The 22,009-nt window shown below is 41.2% G+C and overlaps 1 protein-coding gene across 1 annotated transcript in view; it reads right to left on the bottom strand.

The window, feature by feature from the left end:
• The window catches only part of LOC137261233 (glycoprotein 3-alpha-L-fucosyltransferase A-like), a 135,534-nt gene extending 113,842 nt beyond the window's left edge, over nucleotides 1–21,692 (bottom strand). Inside the window, exon 1 of the mRNA XM_067798944.1 lies at nucleotides 21,625–21,692. The gene's annotated coding sequence lies outside the window, so the exon portion shown is untranslated. The remainder of the gene's footprint in view (nucleotides 1–21,624) is intronic.
• Nucleotides 21,693–22,009: the final 317 nt, after the last annotated feature.

Here is a 22,009-nt window from a genome sequence, read left to right as displayed (position 1 = left end):
GGGTTGTGAAGAGTGAGAATGAATGAGCATGTAATAGGCTTCAAGCCACATTGAGCAATATTCCAGTTGTCATGGTTTTACTCATTGATATGTTATGAATACTGCAATACTGGACCATTTGATCACTCAGTGCTGGATCACTGGATAAATAGAACATGGAAGCCCTGGATCACTGGAAAACTGGAACATTGCGTCACCGAACAGTGGCTATCGATCAATGTACCACCGAAAATTGCGTCACTGGAATAATGAATCATTGGATCACCGAACACTATCTCATTGGATAAGAAGAATACGTCGTCAGTTTATTACAAGGCCATTTCTTCTCTGGATCATTACTAGATGATCATGAGATCAATGGATCATTACTAGATGATCATGAGATCAATGGATCATTACTAGATGATCAAGAGATCAATGGATCATTACTAGATGATCATGAGATCAATGGATCATTACTAGATGATCAAGAGATCAATGGATCATTACTAGATGATCATGAGATCAATGGATCATTACTAGATGATCATGAGATCACTGGATCATTACTAGATAATCATGAGAACACGGGGATACTGGTTCTATAGATGAATGGAACAATATCCGTTCCAAATTAGTCCTTTGGCTTCCCATTACTGTCACTTGCACTCAAGAAAAAACGTTATCCTTATTGTGCATGCCCATTACTTGCACCTAAAGCCTGGCAAAATGAGGATCGTGTAAGAAAATGGTTTCATGACTGTCATCTGAGAGAAAAAAATACTTTAAATCCTCAATTTAACTCCTTGTAAATTATGCTTTTGGCAGAAAATGGACGCTCATAGTCACATCAAAGATATGGAAAGATATTAAGAATGTAATTTCTCGGAACGATGACAAATCATTTTACTTTGTAGAAATGAATCTTCACAGAATCAATTACCATGTTCTCCAAAAGTCAAGATCAGCTATATGACACAGCTCCGTAATGACAAGGCATCTCCCAAAAGCAAAATATCAGTATCTGAGATTCTTGAAGCCATTATAACACTGGGTCCTGAAACCAATCAAACACCAGCGTTGTTAAATATCTGATCGGATCCCACTGAAAAAAAAACGTATCAGCCAGTTCTTAGAGGGTAGTTGCTCTCTTCACAAAAGATATGGTAACGATACCAGATTCATCCTCCTCAAGTCGCGAGTCGACCGGTGCAATATTTTGTTTGTTGTGACTTCAAAATGTTGACAAAAAAATTAAAACGTGCAAACCAATGCCGTCAAGTCCTAAGATCGAAGTAAATAAGAAAATACGGCAAAAGCAATGCTTATTGCTTACCAATGGTCCACCAAAGTCACCGAAAGGAATCCACTAGGTGATGGTTTAACAGTACAATCTGAAATGTCGTGTTCTTCAAATTATAGAGTGAGTGAGTTTAGTTTTACGCCGCTTTAGCAATTTTCTAGCAGTATGACGGCGGGGGGCACAAGAAATGGGCTTCACACATTGTACCCATGCGACGAATCGGACCCGGGTCTTTTGTGTGATGAGCGAACGCCTTAACCACTAGGCTACCCCACCGCCCCTCACATAACAGAAATCCATAATCCATTCACCTTTTATGTTCCATCAGTCCCAGACACTCCTTATTACAGTACTCGAAACACATTACCAGTCCCATGGCCAAAATTTTGAATTATTCTCAAGAGGCTTTTTGGGCCTAGGTAATCGGAGACCTCATTAGAGTGAGTATGGTGTTAGACCACTTTTTACGATATTCCAGCAACATCCCGGTAGAGGACACCAGAAATGGGTTGCACGCAGTGCACTCATGCGGGAATCGAAGTCGGATTTTCGGCGTTACGGGTCAACGCTTTAACCACTAGGCTACCCCACCGTCGCGAGACTTCCTTATTGGCTATCATATTGAGTTCAAGGATCTGTTTGATTGGCATTTTAGAAGTTGGTAGTTGGCAGTAGAGACAATGTACCGTATGGATGACAACGTCTTCGTTCTGAATGGGCAAACCCGTGAAGGTCCGGGGGTAGAATATGCCTCCAGCAACCCATGCTTGCCATGAAAGGCGACTCAGCTTGTCTTAAGAGGCGACTAACGGGATCGGGTGGTCAGGCTCGCTGACTTGGTTGACACATGTCATCGGTTCCCAGACCGATGCTCATGTTGTTGATCACTGGATTGTCTGGTCCCGACTCGATTATTTACAGACCGCCGCCATATAGCTGGAATATTGCTGAGTGAGGCGTAAAACTAAACTCACTCACTCACTCACTCTGAAGGGGCTATGGAAAAGCATCACATTGAACACCCAGGTTCGAATCCCTACACGGGAAGCCATTTCAGGTGTTCTCCGCTCTGTTACTGCCGGAATACTGATTAATACGACGTAAAATGCAACGTATTGATCCCAATACTATTTACAAACAGTCTCAGAACAAAATATAGATATTGTCATTCATAGAAGATCATGCCTTATTGCAAAGTAAGGAGAATGCCTGATCTTGAGTCAATAAATCATGCATAAAATAGTTACATGCGATTTATGAGGATGGTTTTCGTTCCATATATGCAATAAGTACAAGACTTTGAGGATAAAACATCATATATTCTTATTTCACATTTACTGACTGAGTGAATGAGTTAATTTTACGCCGCTCTTTGCAATATCACGGTACGGGGACACCAGAAATTAGCTTCACGCATTGAAACCATGTTGAATATCGGACCAGGGTCCTCGGCGTGACATTTTAGCTACCAGGCTACACCAACACTTCATATTTACTGATACACGATACAAGAATTTTATCCAAAATGATTTTAGTCGCAAGACGCCATGTTTGTATGGATGCATCAATGAACCAATCTTGAACTTCATCACACTTTCGCGTCTGTGGTAAACGCCCCTAAGTGGTCTCGTGCTCAATATAACGTCATTATACTTAGGCGGTTAATTTCGACTACCGCCGGAATACCACCAGACAGTTAAACCATACGCTTCAGCGATGATTTGAAAGCGTTTGAATATACTGGGCACTCAAAAGAGAGCCGAATATGTATTATCAATTATTTCTGTACTTTGCGATGTTTTCGTAACCTTTGATTCACATCACACATTGAATTAACGCAGACTTCAAAATGGTTTCCATGGCAACAGTCATTACACGATCTTTCGTTACATGTATCATTCGGAATTTATGTTCAATGTTATTTTGAATGTATTCACCTGCAATATTATGACGGAGAATATAATGTGTGGTGAGAACGATATTCTGTATATTCGAATGAATGTGACATATTGACTTGAAATCGAACGACCTATCATCTTCTATGAATCATAGTTTCTGGACTAATTCACGTTAGTGTAGTGTTGAGATTCATCTAGTTAGGACCGCCATGACTGCTGGACATGCTGTAATCCACGAGTGTCGTAAACGGCTACCCGCGAGTAACAGCCGTGAATTGTGCCATTGTTTTACAGTTCATTTTGACATTGATAATAATATATGTAATTTATTAATGCTGAGCAGGCTGTTACCACACCGGTACGTCCAATGTCCTGATAACGTCATTGTCTCTTTTTCTGTCTATTGTTGTCACTTCGTCTATCCACTGTTGTCTCTTCTCCTGTTCATTGTTGTCACTTCCTCTGTCCATTGGTGTCACTTCCTCTGTCCACTGTTGTCACTTCCCCAAACAATTGTTGTCACTTTGCCCATTGTTGTCACTTCCTTTGTCCATTGTCGTCACTTCGTCTCTCCACTGTTGTCACTTCCTCTGCCCCTTGTTGTCACTTTTTCTGTCTTTTTCTGTGATTCAGTGATTGCATGACGTCTCATGGTTTTAAAATGACCGCTGGACTTTTTTGGTTGACGGTTGTATTCGACTATTACATAACCGAGCAAGGAAGTTTGGAATCAACGTTTTCTTAGTCTTCCTCCTGAAATAATTTCCTCATCGACCTATTCGCACTGAAAATAGTGTACTTATATCACGGAGGCTAGTCAGTCCACGTCGTGAAATCCAGTGGTTGATAGCATGAGCAACAGTATGGGTACACACTGACACAAAATCGGCCAAATCTGAGTTTGATAATCAGTTCAGCTGTTTCCACAATCATCATAAAACTAAAAGCGGAAATATATACGAAACTTAATCCTGAACATGTGGTTATTATTCACAATGAGATATGATCGGTTGGGTAGCCAAGCGGTTAAAGCGTTCGCTCATCACGCTGAAGATCCGGGTTCGATTCCCTACATTGATACACTCTATGAATCCAATTTCTGCTGTCCCCGCCGTGATATTGCTGAAAGTGGCATAAAATCCGACTCACTCACAACGAAACAGTTATGACACCAGGTGTCCGCTGAAAGGTTAGCTGACACCCACAATGCATGCAAAGGCAGGTTAATTTTACCTGAAATGATCAAGAAAATAAAGTTCAAACAGAAAATGTATCTGGTAAAGTTATTGCCAGCGATGTGTCAAACTAAGAAATGCTAGTTCTTTTCGCTAAGGCTGCAAAAAAATAATTAAATGTTTCTGGGCACGAGGGTGATAGGACTTTGATTTCTTTAATATTTTACAGAGAAAAGGGAATACAGCTTGGGAAGTTTATCAGGTGTTAATGAGTTGAAGATTCAGTTACACTCAACAAATGGATGATCGGGACGCGGCAAAGTCAAAATTATTATTTTAGATTAACAATAAAAAAAGTGTTACGCGCACAAATTAACGTGACGCGCCGATGCCCGTGAAACATTTCACCTTTTCTATTAAGCCTAAGGCCATCGATGTAGCTACTCACAAGACGTCTGATTATGATGTTCTTTGAAATCTAACAAACAAGACGCTCTGTGGTTGTAAAGGTAAGACAACGTCGCCTCGAGCGGCAGTAGAACCGCTGGACATGAAGAGTTAAAGCCATGTATCTTGCCGCGAGGTATTGTAGTGAGTTGTGTGTTACTCTCAACCTTAACGCATACATCTAAATATGAAACAGATGAGGTACTCTCCCTGGTCTCCTTTATTTCGAGTTCAGGAGATAAATCAAGGAACGGGAGTTTCCCATCTGAACATTACTGAACGATATCAGATCATTGATATACCCGAAGCTTAAGTTAAACGTCTTTTCCAAATTCCTTTGTTTTGATGTTGGAAAACAATCCGAGCAAGAATTCTATTTCATATGCATAAAGAAACAGATCAAAAGCAAGTGGGGCACAAGTAGATCCCCCGGGTCTACTTCCAGACGGAATAAGCAGCCTGTCCTGAAATTTCACATAGATGTTATCTTTAAGTCCAGCATATTTGTTTCTTTTCTTTCTGTAAGCCAAAAATAGCATTTGCTATCTTTTATGACAAATTGTCAAACGATGAAAACAGAATGATATCTATGATCATAATATTAAATAATAACAAGAGTAAGTAATCATACTGACAAGTGATCATAACAGTAAATAGAGGATATGATATGAGTACCCATATCATATAATATCAACGACACGAGTGGGTCAGTGTTGGTATTTCCCGAGCGACAGCGAGGGATATACCGATATTCAGGCACGAGTGTCATAAACATAGTGTGATATGGGCACAAATATAATATTCTATTTATTACCTAAGTCACCAAATTGAGGAAAATAAACTCAGTCCTACTTTCTAACAAAGGCTGACTAGCATGTAGAACACAACGTCCTGGAAGAAACGTGACGTCATAGCCTTGTACATGACGTCACGTCACCGTGACAAAGTGATATTTTGCCCTAGCTCAACGTATGAAAAATATGAAACCCCGATACTTTCGTCCTCGCAGATAATAAATAACCATAATAGTCACAATATTAGGTGAGTGACTGAGTATTATTTTTACACCGGTGTTGACAATTTTCTTGCAACATCAATGCGGTGGACACCGGAAGTGGGCTTCAGACATGGTGCCCACGTGGGAATTCGAACCCGGCGTGAGGGGTGAGCACTTTAACCGCTTGGCTTATCCATCGTCCTATACATTTAAGTGATCATATGGCAAATAATCATCATGTTAAGTAATCATACTAGTAAGTAACCAGTAAGTAACAAATGGACCATGTACCGCAGACTGAAGCATCAGTGACGAGTAACCATGCCACACGCTAAACTTCTTCCCCACCTTCCCGCGCCCCTCGGGATCAACCAGGAAGGCATTATCCGAAATGGATGGATTTTTTAATTCCATAGTTTCCTTTTGAACTGGCAACTTAATTGATCGCCATTCACCTTGCTCCGTATCAAACGGAAGCAGCAGTGCATCTAACAAATCGGCACCGTTATCGGGTCAAAACATAATCAGTCTCTGCTTACAACCAAATCAGCCATAACGAAGTGATGTATCGTCATGATCAGAATAGTGTTCGTCAGTACGGTGTTACACTGCATACAAAAGCATTTGGAACATTACTACCGCAATCAATCAATCTGGTTTGTGCATTCTCTGCTCTTCATCGTACATTTCAGGCACCCTATTAAGGCTGGAGGGTTCAAATTATCGTCATCCTAACGGGTACCCAGCTACTACTTGCCTGTAAGATGCATATTAAGATAGAGATAGCCATGTAAAGGCATGGTATAGGATCAAATCTAAGACTCTCAGGTCAGCCTTTTTCTTGTCACTTTAAGATAATTACTGCAACAAAAATAGCTTTTCGTGAACTCGTTTATAAAACCACTATGTGTTTAAAAGATATCGTAGAATTACTTTGATACATGCACATAATGCAAGCACAGGCATATCGTTGCTTGATCGCTAAAGACAGTTAAGCAACATAACAGAGGATATGCATAGCGTTCAAGAATATGTGGTGATATAATGACGCACAAAAATTTTAACGTCTTTTGGTATGTGATCGAACACCGACCCTCAGCTGCCCTGTGAGACGCTCTACCCACTAGCCTACGGGACTATACTGAAAGCAAACAGCATGTGTTGACACATGTAAAGATCTATGGTCATTGATTCATGCATTGACTTCTAAACGCTCAGCCGCCACTACACTCCAGTTATACACAATCTGTGAGTCGACAACACAAACCAATTACACACAATCTATATGATGTGGTTGTGGTGTGATAAACCAACAGCTCAGACGGATTATCCTCATCCTCATCTGTGGACATTGAACAAGTGGAGTTAATCCCCCTTCCGACACAATCTCATCAGATCACAGAAGAACACATCCTCGTATCCATGTCGTCTTTGTGACATGCATCTAGATGGTGTCTGAATGTAGCCAAATTCTTCCGCATCAGCCATCAAACACTTTTCTTACATTTGTTTTCTCATTGCCATGGAAATGGATCTGATTTCTTGTCTATGATTCTGGAAGAGCTTTGTTATCATTTTTATGTGCTAAGTTAGGAAATAATAATGTCACTTAAAAATAGCTGAAGTCCCACCGGGTACCCATTTCCTGTTGGGTGAACAGAGTCAATTTTCCACAAACCCACTTGCGTAATGTGAGACCACATGTGTCACATGTGCTTCGTTGTGGGGCAAGATTAAGTTCCAGAAACTCTCAGGAATCAAGCTGCCACACATGGTCACCCATCAAAGGACTCCGTGCCCAGCGTTGCTTAAATTCAGCTGGCCTGACCTCTATGCACACAACCACGCAACACGTCTAGAGTAAAGATAAAACCAGACAGGTGCTTTTCATAAGACGTACCCTTGCTTGCTTTGTTCTACAGCGTGATACCATCCACACTTTACACCTTCCTCCAAAACCTCCAATAAATTGACACACCCTAATAATGAAACCTTCAGCTGAATCTGACTTTAAGCCATCTGTATCTGTCGAAAAGATCAGGTTATGCAATTCCTCAATACCACAAGACCATTACGCTGTTCCAAACTCCAACACACGTAAGCAACGCTTTAATGTCGACAAGACGTGTAATCTTGCAGTCACATCCCCCGCTGCAGTCGTTAGAAAACAACGACATATTGTCTTCTTGAAACCAAACAGTCCCAGAGGGAAACTCGGTTATTTGTCAAACCTATGATGAACCGAATACCTCCCTGGTTCACTCTCTCATATTTACATCGCCATTCTCCGGGAGCCGTATACCAGCGCGCTATAGTCTTGGAAGGAGCCCTTGTAACAGTACTCACGAGCTGGTGGTGGGTTCAAATCCGACACTATCACGTACAAATCACTCACCAACATGAAAGCAATATGAATGAGTTTTGTTTTACGCAGCTTGTAACAATATTCCAGAAATGAGCTTCCCACATTGTATCCATGTGTGGAATCGGACCTTAGGCATGACATTTTAATAACTAGGCTACGCCAATTGATAAACTGAGTTTACCTTTCAAACATAGGCCATATTAAAAACTCAATGACTTTTGAAATCGTAACAGACACGGTGTTGACACACCTGGAATCTGAATAGGTAAGAATCAGATAAGAACCCAGAAACGGCGAGCTGTAGTGCGACAGACCAAACGGTGGGTCTTCTAATTTCATATAACTCTAAAGCGAACAATATGCGACATGAATATAAGATTAATAAACTGTACCTAAAACTAGAACGTGTTTGTAGAAATGACGTTGCTGTCCAAAATGTGAGACTCCAGGACAGATGTTTGCACAAACCAGATTCAAACTCATTCTGACAATTCACAAGAGTATTGTAATCAGCAACCAAACGCCATTTTCATAACGACCACCCCGTCTGACACCAATCACATTCACTTGATTGTCTACCGCCCACATTGACCGTAAAACCAGCGTAATATCTTACACACAAAAACTATGAAAAGAAATGAGTTCTGCAGCCGATCCCCACGATATTATAGTTTCATTCTGTGCTGTCAGAGGAAACACCCAATCTATAGCATGTCACACCCCGAGCAGACGACACTCATAAATTGTCGTCTGCTTCGCCACAATCAGACAGTACCGCACAATACATCTCGTAAGCGGTTATGATATTCATAAAACGATCGTCTGTCACTCGTCTGTGAAGTGACAACGAGAAGCAATCATTAGGCATTGTCTGGACCCTTCAGGCAGGCGACTCTCATGAGCTATCGTCTGCCAACATTCCAGCAGACGACATCCGAATACAGATTATCTACCCTGAACCTTCAACCACTGAGGGCTTATCAAGCATCTTTGATAATCCCATAGGAAATTCCTGTCGTTAAGTGGGAGACACTGCTATGTTTGATGAGGGTCGTTTGCAGATATCCCACAATTTATACAAGCAGACTCCAAACACAAATGAACATATATATCTGCACTTACATTCATGGACTGTTGTGTAACTAGTGAGTCAGACAGACAGACTTAAAGTCTTTGAATTAATAATTTGTGCGGTTATTTTAATGAGCGATTTGTGTGAAAAATGGAGGAATGATCTAGTAAGATGGATGCAATTATTGGGAGCATGTCGAAAGGCAAAACAAGTTTCCTTTTAGCAAGATCCTGTCAGTATCACTGCGGAGCTTCATACACCGTGAGTTAATGTCATATTGTGATGGTACAAGGTGTTCGCACAAAGATATGCGTATTCTGCTCCAGCGTTGGCAGCAGCAAACAAAAACTCACAAATACATGCAGTGGCAAGTCAATAGTTCACCCAAGAAACCAAGGGAATTTATAGTACTAGTTACTGATCGGAAAAAGCGTGTGAGTGAGTGAATGTTCTTCACCTCTGAAAACAAAATACACCAATCCAATCCAATCGACCGTCACATGATGCACAGAAATAGAAAATCGAAACCCGACCATGGCTTTTAACGTTTCAATCACACCCTCGCTCTTGTCGTTTACATGTTATGAGTTCAGAGACAATTTAATTATTGTTTATGTCAAGTCTGCCTACGGCAACATTTCATAGTTTTACCGTCATAAACAAGTACATGAACATTACAGGGTCTGTGTCATGTTGGCACGGTGCTACTTCTTTCGGCATACCAAAGCGGCCCAGAGAACAATGTCACCGTGCAGGTGATTTACCACATAATATCATCAAAACGCCACAAACCTTCCAAATGATCCATATGACATTCCATGGGATGGATATCCAATTCTATATATTTGTCTGAGAGTTAACTACGTAATGTGACCAGAACTCATTATGATCCGACAACCTTTATAAACCACGGCAATGATCACGTTATGGAGTCGTATTTATCAACGTGTCACAGTGCATGTAAGAAATCCCAATATTGTCGCTGCATCGACGTGGGGCCGTGGCAGGGGAGACTGGCGTTATTGTTGCCGTTCAGAGAAATAATATAACCAAGAAACGGAAACATAATATCTAATAACGGTGAAAGAGCTTCTTGTTACTTTAATTTTCACGAATGCTGGGAAGGTATCATAAAGCACTCTTAGTTCCCTGATTTCGTGCCATAAAGGTGTTTTGTATAGCGGCTTAACTAGGGTCTATTATGAAACCCAAAGCATCAGTAGCGATGATGATTCGCCGTAAATCAAGAACCTGGCGTCTGGCGCGTGGCGAGCTCAGATATATGGGGGACTTAGGGGCTAACGAGACGGTTTATTATCGGGGCCTTCTCTTAACTTGGCTGTAATTCCTCCTCTGCTCTGGTGTGGGGAGTGAAGGGTATTTCTTGGCCACTTTGCCGGAAAACACACACTCCCGGCGTGTCCGCTTGCAATAATTGTATTTCGGGGTGATCGTGGTTGTGAGAAAGGCGGCATGGTAGATATTATCGCCGTTACTGTCACTTACAGAGCTGCTGGTATTGAACCAGGTTCGATAGAGCAAGGGTTGTATGGTGGCTCTGCTATGATGGTTACAGCGCAAGTCGGGTCAACTGTATTCCGTGCACGACGTCAGGTTCAACTTAAGATAGTAGCACGTCAGATCAACTGTGCCTATAGCATTACGTCAGGTCAACGGAGTTGACTGTTCAAAGCTAGGTCAACTGTATTGACAGAATTAGGACAGGCCAGAGCACGGCATGCCAAACGGGTTAGTTGATCGACAGATGTGTTTATAGTACAACGATTCACTTTCACGACAGCACAACGACAAGTTTAATATGCAAATAGTATGCCACCGTGTAGAACCTGTTAACAGCCCGCCCGTCAAATCTGTGTACTGATGTACAGTCACTATGTACGCCTGTCAAGCAACTGAACACTGATTCCAACTACACGTGTCGTAACAAAGGTTTGCTGGTGTCTTGCACGTGTGTACTACTCTCTAACAATTGTTTTCGGTTGCCCATGAGCGTGTATACCAATCAAACAATTGTTTGCTGATCTCTAGATGCGCGTACCTTTGGTTTGATGTTGCCGAAATGTGTGCTATTGTCAAGCATTTGTTTATTGGCGTCCAGGCGTGTGCACCCTTGTAAAAAAATAACAATTTTTTGGTTGGTCTTTTTTGGACGTTCAGGCATGTGTACCCCTGTGTAACAATTGTTTGCTGGCGTCCAGGCCATGGCGTCTGTAGCCCTGTCAAACAATTCTTCATTGACGTCAAGGCGTATGTACGCATGTCAAGCAACTGTTTACTGGCGTCCAGCCTTATATACTCCTGCCAAACAATTGTTTACTGGTGTCAAGACGTGTGTACCCATGTCAAACAATTGATTACGAGTGTCAAGGCGCGTGTACCCCTGTCAAACAATTCTTTACTTATGTCAAGGCGTGTGTACCCCTGTCAAACTATTTTTATTGACGTCAAGGTGTGTGTATCCCTATCAAACAATAGTTCACTGGTGTCAAGGCGTGTGTACCCCTGTCAAACAATTGCTAACTGTTTCCAGGGGTTTCTACCCTAGTCTACCACTTGTATCTTGCTCGTGTGTATTACTGTGTAATAAGTATTTCCTGGTGTCCCCGTGCACTCCCTGACGGTGTCACATGGTGTCCAATCGTTAACTACCCCTGTCCTATTCAATCCAGTCTGACCACAATCAATACCGATAAATGTGATAAAAAGCCAGGACAGCGCAATGTAATGGTTCGGTCCTGTTCCCTCGGGACGAACTGGGACATTGATTTGGCCGTCTTTTCCTTGAATGACCTTCCATATTCATAGAATTAGTCAAACGCTCCTATCATGCAATACAACAGGAAGGAGAGATATACATACCGATCAGTATTTTCTCTGGAACATGTCTATGAAAGTGAGTGAGTGAATTTAGTTTTATGCCACGCTCATCTATATTCCAGTATTTGGGCGGCGGTCTGTAAATATTGCACCAGGAAATCCAGTGATCAACAGCATGAATATCGATCTTCGCAACTGAGATACGATGACATGCGTAAACCAAGTCAGGATTACATTGGTTTGCAGTGCGAGAGATGGATGTTTGTTTGTGTCTTTCTTCGTTGTTTGACGTCGCAATCAGTAATATGTTAATTACGTGACGGCGATAAACTAAAAATCGAACCCAGATCTCACGATCCTGTGATTGATATCATGAACATCGATGGCATGCGTCAACTAATTCAACGAATCTGGCCACCGGATCCTACTAAAGAAATGGGTCAATACTAATGATATAGTTTAAATTTCAATATATTATAATTAACAGTTTAAAACAGTTACTTACTACAAAGTCCTCTACATTCAAAACAAAATTTGGGCTAAATCTAATGCTTTCAGTTGGCGTGGAGCATGCATTTACATTAAATGACACTGCATAAAGGTAACCTTTAACTGCAGATATTGAATAAAAATATTCAAACACATTGCCATGGCAACCTTCTTCATACGTGTGAGTTGCGTCAGCCTGTTTACTGGCAAATACAACAAACTGCACAGGGCCCGAGGCTTCTTGACAAACGATCGGGCGCTTCACTTATCTAACATTGTGGGCATAATTGTTGCGTTTACTTTAACATGCATGCAATCGGTAAGCGATTTCACCATTAATGAAGACACACGTTCTCATCTTTGATCCGCTGGGAAGAAACACACATTTAATTTGGCAAGCTTTGAAAAGAAAATAAGAATAACAATCCCGGAGAAGTTCTTGCGCAAGTATGTCGTATTGAAAATCAGTGAGTGGCAATATCATCTCTCGTTGCGATCTAAGCCATGTGGGCCACTGGCCTTGACCTTTACAGCAATACCAGGTGACGCCGCCCCTCCTTACGTCAGCAAACTCCCCAACAGGGCCTCAAGCCTCTAACAAGTCACAAATCCATTTTCCGTTGCCTATATGCCGACGCCTGCTGCGCTGTGAGGAGTGATTAATTTGTTGATGTTGGTCTCTCAGCGGGTTCCTGGAATACGACACTGCTCGGGGGCAGACTTTAAAAAAATCCAATTTCTTTTTATGAACCTGGCTTCGGTTAAAGACCTCGCGATGTGTGAAGTTTCGTGATAAGAACAATATCGGTAACATAAACATTACTCTGTTGAAAGACTAAAGGGTTTGCACTGACCTCAGTCGGAAGCTACCGTGGAGTTCTAAAACCGAAGTACTTTGTTTTAGGAGAGCCTTTCTTCTATCACTTATTCAAGGGAGATGGACGGTAGCTGCTTTAATTTGGATAAACGTTATAGACTCGTAAAAACTTTATAAAAGCAGTTGAGTCCGATTTAAAGGCGTTATGCCCAGTTTGGTTGTTGACAGCACATTACGAAGGGTCGATAAATGCGATGTTGAATTGTGTTGTATTTCCCTATTCCAAATAGAATCACGAAATATCGCGATCATTTATCAACGACAGGGGCATTTATTCTAATACTTACACAGTGAAGACGAGCCATTCTGACGACAAGGAACATAAAGCAGTCCCGCGCGCAAAGGGTGTACTTTGAGATCCGGGTGTGTATTCGGTTGCAAACGATTCATATATCTGCTCTCATCTTTGAAAGGCTTATATTATCCACTGTCATTGTTCTAATTTGTCTTGAATTAATTTGTTCCTGATGCCGAACCCCAACCCGAAACCGAACGCCACAATGAGGCTCGCTACCACTTCGTCCGAAGTGTCGAAAACGGCTAATAGTATTTGAATTCACTCTTAGAAACGTGGTAAAACATTAATGGAATATTTAATTCTATTTATCTATATCTATTGTTTCTCCCAACGTACAAAATGATCTGAAAATGAAATGTAAACCCACATATGAGTGTTTTAAAAGACATTGATTGTCTTTTGCGTTGATGAAATGTTTGGTGCCTCGCTGTTCAAAAACAATTGTTGCGCTTTGACGAAGCAGCGGTCGAGTCCACTTCTGTTCAAGGGGAGAGAGGAGGGCGACTTGTCAGTCAATATTCTGACATACTTCTGTAATTTATTTGAAGTAAATAGATTAGGACCCAATGACGTCACCGACAGATAAAACAATTATCCTATTCTTTGGTTGAGCTGTTGGTCCCTCGGCTTTCAGAGGCGTCAAGGTAAACCGTTGTAAAACGAGGTTCATGGTGTATACAGCCGTTCTATTAAGCGAGGTGGTGACCCCATGTATTGAATATTTAATCCGTTAGAAACTGACATCATGACATTACGGAACCATCTTGATATTATTGACATTTAGCTATATACTGACAGTCGACTATTTTGGTCTTAATGCCGAATGTCTGCATTCAAACTGTGCATATGGGCCGCATCGATCTGGGAGAACATAGCTGGAAGCTTGGCTGACTTAATTGTTCTGAGTAAATAACGAGATGAACCTTACTAAAAATACAGATATAAAATAATGAATATTTATGGTTATTATACTTACATAATCTAATTCTTTCTAAAGTTTAAGTATGTCAAAATCAGCTTAAAACAACATGCACTCACTATTCTAACGGTATCGCCTCAGAAACGTTACCATTTTACCACAAAGTTTGTGTATTCTCGTGTCACAAACAATATACATATTAATCTTCTTTGGTTTATGGGAATATTTTAAAAATTTAACCTGAAAAGATCACCCTAGGCGATGAGTAAAGAACATTTTAAGCTGCTAACTTTGTTACATTTAGTTTAACCACTTTCTTCACCAAGTGCGTGTGCAAATGCATATGCAAATGCGGATGCGGATGCGGATGCGTCCATTCTTTGCGGTAATGGTAGTTGTCTATCAGTATCCATTAAATATATCTAGGATTCCAAACACAGAAACTAGACACGTGAAGGTCCGGGATAGAATATGTCTTTAGCAACCCATGCTTGCCATAAAAGGCGACAATGCTTGTCGTAAGAGACGACTAATGTGATCGGGTGGTCAGGCCCGCTGACTTGGTTGACATATGTCATCGGTTACCATTGCGCAGACTGATGCTCATGCCGTTGATCAGTGGATTGTCAGGTCCAGATTCGATTATGAACAGACCGCCACCATATAGCTAGAACATTGCTGAATGCGACTTAAAACTAAACTCACTAAGAAAGAAACTAAGTGTCTAGGGAAGGACAACTGGGGCTGAAAACCATGATATTGTTTAAAACTGTATCTTAAAATAGTTTTCGAAAGTTTTGTAATTGGGAAGTTTTAAACTCAGATTGGGAAACTGTAATCAGTCGCTGAATATCAACATCTGAGCAGGTCTAGATTTAATCCTGAATTCATTTTGCCAGCTGCAGAACTTCTGCATGGCCTGCAAGAATGGGAAATGGCATACACCATTTCGTCGTGCTCCACCTGTGTGTGGCTGTGCTTTCTTGTATAAACTACATGGCTTCAGGTACGTCGCTCTTTCAACGCTGTCGGTGATGTTACATCTGCAGATAGTGTAGTTCCTCATCAAACGTTGTTTCTATTGTACCTCACGGAAGACATCTCCGATTCATTGTCTGTATCCGAAGGCTGATTACCCGTCACCCGTACAAGACAAGGATGTGTTTGTTCACTATTTCGGTCTCATGGCCTAGACTATATAATTAATACAGAATATCCTTGCAGTCACGTGACTGAGAGAACGTTTGAAAAGTAGAAAGTATCTGGAAAACGTGTTTGCTAAAGATCGCTACTAACTTTTTGATAATCTGAATCAATCAGTTTTGGCATTCTTTGGGAAATGTGGCAAACGCGTCTTTCTTTGGGGCAAATGTTTTTCAGATGAATAGGACATGAAGCTTGCCTCCAACAAACCCAAATTTGTAACATGTAAATTCAGTGAGTAAGATTTTAAGCCCCTTTTTGCAATATCGCGGCCTTGAACCCATATAGGGAATCGAACCCGGGACTTCGGAGTGACAAGCCAACGCTTTAATCACTAGGCTAGCCCCACCTCCCCGTTATATATAAAGACATTATTTGAAATGCTTACGTCCTTGTTCTCTTTAATATCCGGTATTTTAAGGCAATCTTAAGATAATTTACAAGTCTTAAACAACGTTGCATTATTGTGGTAAATTTTAACTAACTCACTCTACAGAAGACAAACGTTTAGATTCCATCCAGCACGCAATGAAGATGCAATCTGTCACTTGAAAGAACCAAAACGAAAAACAAGTGCACACTGCAGCCGTAAATATATACAAGCTTGAAACAGAATGATGGTATCATATCTCATGAATATTCTACATAATACCTTTTATTATTGTATCTACTTTTTTTCAAATACGTATCAATGCGATTAAAAATTCTTACTCTGTTAATCACCTCATGCATTCTCCAAATGTCATATTTATGAGTTTTTGTTTGTATCATATTCGTCATAAACCCAGATAAAAATCAAAACTGTTTATGCAGAAATTAGTGATCATGACAGATATCTTTGTGTTACAGGTTCATTTTAGTAATCGGTGCACGTTGCCAGCAATCAGCCAGACACTCTCGAAGGAGCGCTATGTCAACACTCCACAACACTCTCTCACTAGCTGTAATATCAGAGCCGTCATTTGTAATTCATGGACTTGTCTGTCATGATAACCGTGTTAGTGGGAACAAAGACAGTCGACTTGAGGATTTCATATTTTTTTCATATTTGACATAAACAACATCCTCTCTGAAATGTCGCATTGAATGTTAAATACAGTGATATTGGTGAGTCAGCCTTGTTGAGTGAGTGTGTGTGAGTGTGTGTGAGTGTGTGTGAGTGTGTGCGTGAGTGAGTGAAATTTAGCGCTGCATTTAGCAATATTCAAGCAACGTCACGGAGAAACACCTGAACTCCGTTTCACGCAATATACCATCGGCGGGGATCGAACCTGGTCTTTGACGTGACGGACGAACGCTCTCACCACTCCGCTACCTCACCGTCCCATCATGCACATCGCCTCCGTGGCCCAGTGGGTTGTGCGACAACCCGTAGACTCGATCGCGGGCCGCGTCACATATGAAAATGGATGGCTTGTCCCTCATGGGGAGTGGTGGTTAGTATATGCGGTCCGTTAATTGTCGAAAGTGCCGAACGATATGAACTGTCTGTGAAGATCCAGGTTAGAGTTGACCTCTTTAGAGGCGACTAACAGGATCGGATGAATCGGTGGATTGATGGGTGATGATGGATAAATCGATGGATGGATGGATGGATGGATGGATGGAAGAATGAATGAATGATTTAATCATAGAATATCAATTTGCCTGGGTCATCGACTTTTTCATTGATCGGTCATATGAGTAAATTGGAATATTAATTTAAAGATTTTAATACAAATCGTCAAAGCTTTGTTTAAGCTTGATCAAACAAACACTGTCACCCAAAGTCCTCACGACAAGTCTCGTTCGGAGTCCACCTCACCGGAAATGATAAACATTTACTACCCTAATGTTCCCCCATCATCAGCATGCGCAAAGGACGGCTCTACATCCAATTCAAAGGCAAAAAGCACATAATTTATCACCGCGGAAACAGAAACTCCCGAGGCTAGTATAAACACATATCTAGGTGACCCGGCAAACCCAGTAAACCATCAATGGTATTGTATCAACAAAAAGTGGAATCGTTCCGAAAAACAGATTCGAATTAAAGTTTGTTTCTTTGTGGTGTTTCATTGTCCGAAGGATTTTCTCTCTATGAAAGTGAAAGAGCTCTATTTTTGACCAGATATGATATATAACATGACAAGTCTGAAGTAGTTGAAAATCAAAGTGGTGTAGTAGGTAAAGTGTAGGCCAGATCGGAAGGTTGGGGTTCGATCCCGACCGCGTCACAACAAAATAGTTAAATGATGAAACTTTTTGTCTCCCTGGACCCGTTCAACATTCGGGAGGGATAACCACTGGTTGGCTTGGGGTCTGTCTGAGTACGTACAGGATACAGAAGGTACAGGGTACAAAGGGTAATAATATGTACCATTTCAAGTTACACAAGTTTGCCTTATCTCATGCAAAAAGTAGTTTTCCATTTGCAAATATGCCTCACTTTGATCGACATCGTTCCAGTCTAGTTTTACGCGGTTCTTAACAAACTTCCAGGAAAATGACTGTGGTGATACCACAGTGGGGCTTAAAACAGCAGTCTGTATCAGTGTGGGGAATCAAACCCGAGTCTTCGGCGTGACGAGGAAACGCTTTAACCACTAGGCTACAACGCAGCCCTCACGTGATAGGGACCAGGAGCAGCCATGAAACGTCGCTACAGTTCGAGATTGTTAAAGTCTGTCCACTCACTCCCCTATCACGTAAAAGCCGAAACCAAACTGAAATGGTTGATTCAGGTTTAGCGCCATTAGTAGAGCAGGCTGATCGTAACACCACTGTAACACGAGAGATTTGACAAACGCCTAACAGCGAAGCATTAACATGCCACAAGATGAATGCTGCTGTCCAGACAGCGAGTTCCAACCTCGAACCGTCAACAGTGGTGAGATAACTGACCTAGTAAGAATCTCGATGAGACAATGCCACAGCGTCCAAGTCTTTTAAGTTAAATCATGACACTCACACTAGCCAAATGAACATTTTCGGGGCCAGTGAATCCAAAACATATTCGCAAAAGAAAGAAAGTGACACAGATCCTCAGTAAATTCCTTTGGTCTTCCCTTTCCGTCAAAAATTGTACCCTAGTTCTAAACAACTTCTTCGAATGTAAATGGAGACAAAGACTTGTACCTAGCCTCCCATGCCTGGGAAGCAGCTAAACGATCATTTGGATCCAAACAGACTGGATTTATTGGGTCTCTAAAAGGAACAGAATTACGACTTAACCATAAAATCTCCGCAGCAGGAGTCGGTCGGACATTTAAGTCTAAACCAAGAACAGATGCTTCTTAATCGCATGCAAACAATGACGAAACCCGATATCGATGTAAAGGTTAAAGCATCCTGCCTCAATGGTGGCACCTGTCCCCATAACATGTGGTCAGGCAAAGTCTCCCTAATAATCTCCGCGTTTGGAAATGGTTTATTCAAAGGCATACAATACCGAGCACTTGTATACACTTAAAATCAACCAAGAAAAAACATTTAAACCTCCTTATAGTGCTGTAAGTCCCTCCAGTCAGGGAGAGAGAAAACGACCAACGGTTTCCAACAAGAGTTGATATTTATCTTGTGATTGTGACAATTTGTGAAACATCTGTTGGTTGTCTAGACAGCAGTTTAAAACGATTATCAGGAACGAAGTGACCGAACTGCTGAGGAATTCGAACTGAATATCTGAGGGAATCAGACCAAATTTAAACCTAACATGTGAGCAGACTGTAGCTTGACACAAACTGATTAATTTTAGGTTGCAGGCCTATAGACACGAACATTGGCTATCCTGCTTCGGTGACATTTTAGAAACGATGTACTCTACCAACCAGAGTATTTGTGAATCGAGTGGTAGAAATGGTCAAAATAGCATTACCAAAACACATCATGGCCATACAAAACCTTACAGAGGATGGAGATACATCCAACATATTTCAGATTTATTTGTGAACGGCATTGGGTGCTCTGTTACTTGTGAAAATATGTTGTGTGGAAACACATACCAGCTCCAATTCTCTCCCCAAGACATTTCCATGCATGAACTCCACAGAATAATCATTTCCGATTATCTACAAGCACAAATTGCTAACAGCGCCATGGGGAAATCAGATATGAAATTTGTAATTTAATGGGTCAGTTAAAATCAGTGATTTTTCAACAAGGTAAGCGTGGCAAAGTTAAAGAAGTTGACTAGGAGCAACCAAATCAGTATTTAGTTCAAATATATATATATTTAAAAAATAAAATGTTTTGCCTGTTACCAGTACTCTAACGTTGTAATCTCCCGATAAAACAATAAATGTCCCGATACACCGCAATGACGTACTACATAACTAAATGACACTATATTAATACCATTTTCATTCTGTTTTACGTCTTCGACCCTCTACCCCTCACACCTCACCCCTCATCCCTCACCCCTCACCCCACCACCTTAGCAAATGCCTCTATCTGCAGCCCTACTCCTACCTGTAGCAATCGCTCTATCTTCTTCTCTATATTCTTTTTAGCAACCATCACTCGCTTCATCAGTCTCTGTCTTCATCACTAGTTGATCCTTCAGGAATGGTTCTATCATCTGCGCTAGTTCTACCTTCAACATTTGACTCTACCTTTAGCAATTACTTTATCAAGCAATAACTCTACATTTTGCCAATGGCTCTACCTCGATGCATCAGTTGTGAAATATAATGATTGATGTTACGTATTGCAGAGAATGGAAACTCGCTGTTAATTGTTGATCTATGGTTTGTGGGAATCATGTCGTTTTTGGCTATAGTACCGGGCCAAAGCTGATCATTAGTGAAGAGAACTAGTTGACTGGCATCTCAAATAGTGGATGGAATTGGTACAATCAATTTTCATAATCCTGTAAATCGGGAATATACGACACATGCGAACATGTTATATTGTAATATATAGTGAAATTGATAATAAGGGGCACACAGATACAAACATCAAATTAATACTCAGAACCATACATTTAAAAATGTAATTGTGTAATTCGTGTTGGATATGTACATTACATTCAAATGTATGACAAAATCGTGGAACTTGGGAATATACGATAGTACAAACATGTTATATTTTGATATGTAGTAAATTTAGTAATGAGAGCAGACAAAAATAAATATCAAATTCCAACCGGAAAGCATACATTTCAAAATATGATTGTATAATTCATCTGGAAATTGTACAGATTATTCTGTTATATTTGATAACGTTGATAACTCGCTGAAAACACGTGTCAAGAATGTGAACGCGCGCGCATGTGTATCTGCTGTCTGTGAGAGAAATGCTGGATGTTCCGACATGAATGAAACACCTCCAGTCTTTACAGCAGAGACCTGAGATGTAACTACGGACTGAGAGAAGGAACTGAGAGACTCACTGTAAACAAACCATATGCTGTTGGAGGAATCCCGGCATATCTTATAGATTCTGTGATGGAATGCATGTTAGTGGCACCAAATACACATCAACCTTACTTTATGTTTCGACAGCAAATGTGATGCCCACTGTTGAACCCCCAAGCTATCAGCGATCTTTTTGTTTACAATCGGAACTAACTGATTCCACCACCACATGTCTCGGAATGACCCGAACAGGGACGGTGTTTCTCGCTACTGGTGTACAACTTTCAGTACCGATACAACATGAACGACACGACCGTGGAGCTGTAGCAGTTGATGACGGCGTCATCGCTGGAATAACATGGGAGGAAATAGCAGATTTGTTGACAGATAGCATGACTAAGAGATCGCGCGAGTTAGAGGGTTCCTACCTTAGTGTGGCCATTGATCGACAGCGGTGCATATTCCACAAGAACTCTTTTCGGCAATCACCGTATCCTTCTGGTTGTGTTGTCGCTAACCTAGGAGAGACACTTCACGTACGATCCATGAATCCGACTGCAGTCCAGGGACTGGAAACTCCATCATTGCTGTTTGGTATTTACATAAAAGTTATAGAATCATCCCGGTCGTCCGAGCCCATCTCTAGGGAAACCGGTCACTATGGTAACACAAACAGCGGCCAAGCTGTCATTGACACTCCACCATCGTCAATGATGGCGTTGCTTTCTTCGCCAACCGGATTCTCGGACGAGTTGGATGGGAACTGGAGATTAGCCTTGCTCGGACGACTGTGTGGAGGTCCGTCGGCATTAT

This window comes from Haliotis asinina, chromosome 14, assembly GCF_037392515.1.
Source record: "Haliotis asinina isolate JCU_RB_2024 chromosome 14, JCU_Hal_asi_v2, whole genome shotgun sequence".
Lineage (NCBI taxonomy): Eukaryota > Metazoa > Mollusca > Gastropoda > Lepetellida > Haliotidae > Haliotis > Haliotis asinina.
Note: the sequence above shows the minus strand (reverse complement) of the source record. Positions and strands in the feature narration are given on the sequence as shown.